Genomic DNA, 1,109 nt, shown 5'->3' on the forward strand with positions numbered 1-1,109 from the left:
ATCTATATACATACCCACACACACTTAAATATATATATACAAACATATCTATATATATCTATATATATATCTCACACCACAGTGAACCCAACCGGGTAGATAAATACTGTGCACCTAATAGGGTAGAAAAATACTGTGTATTTGTAGGGTAAAGAAATACTGCACAGTAGATTTTTAATTATTAATGAGCTGAGTCCCAGCTCCTGTAATAGAGCAGGTTTCCTGATCTAAATGACTGAAATGCCGGACAGAGGACTCCCCTGCAGGGAGGAATGTAGCCAAAGCAAGATGTAACAAATATTTCTGCAGCACACTGCACAGAAAAGCCAAAAACCCCAGAGACAGGTGTGTTGCCTAGAGACTATGGGGCAGATGTATTAACCTGGAGAAGGCATAAGGAAGTGATAAACCAGTGATATGTGCAAGGTGATAAAGGCACCAGCCAATCAGATCCTAACTGTTAATTTACATATTGGAGCTGATTGGCTGGTGCCTTTATCACCTTGCACATATCACTGGTTTATCACTTCCTTATGCCTTCTCCAGGTTAATACATCTGCCCCCATGAGAGCTGGGAGCCGCCGCCGGGGGGAATAAGCTTCACCCCCCCCCCCTCCCCTCATACCTTATACATGTTAAGCAAGTTAAGAATCCTCCCTGCGCAGCCAGGAGAGGAAAGGAGCTTTCAGCGGGCCGGGGAGCGGGGGACTGTGGTGTTTTTAGTGATCATCAGTGAGCGATGGTATCAGAATGACACACACCGCGGTTGTCAGTCAGGGTGGTGCAGGGGAACTGTATAATCACATACTCAGCCTCCCCCATTCATCATGTCTGTTTCTCCATAAGGAGGAACAGGTAAGAATCAACCTCACTGATGATCTCGTCATGCAGCGGCCGGGAAGCGGAGAAAGCCCGCCGAACAGAGCGGGAGTTAGCTCCGCCCTCCTAGTTCTTGGTGACCGCTGCTGTCTCAGTGCATCCCCCGGCCGCCTGTATGCTGCGGCCGGGGAGCGGTGTGCGGCCGGGGAGCGGAGAGCCTGAGCCCGCCGAACAGAGTGGGAGTTAGCTCCGCCCCCTCGTTCTTGATGGCCGCTGCTGTGCTTTCTCCC

The 1,109-nt window shown here is 49.8% G+C and overlaps 1 non-coding gene across 1 annotated transcript; it reads right to left on the reverse strand.

Annotated features, from left to right (window-relative positions):
- Nucleotides 1–744: 744 nt before the first annotated feature.
- LOC134971108 (U8 small nucleolar RNA) lies at nucleotides 745–878 on the reverse strand. Its single transcript, XR_010190237.1, has one exon. It is a non-coding gene; the product is annotated as a U8 small nucleolar RNA (small nucleolar RNA).
- Between the last annotated feature and the right edge of the window lie 231 nt (nucleotides 879–1,109).

Source organism: Pseudophryne corroboree, chromosome 11 (assembly GCF_028390025.1).
Source record: "Pseudophryne corroboree isolate aPseCor3 chromosome 11, aPseCor3.hap2, whole genome shotgun sequence".
In the NCBI taxonomy this organism is placed as follows: domain Eukaryota; kingdom Metazoa; phylum Chordata; class Amphibia; order Anura; family Myobatrachidae; genus Pseudophryne; species Pseudophryne corroboree.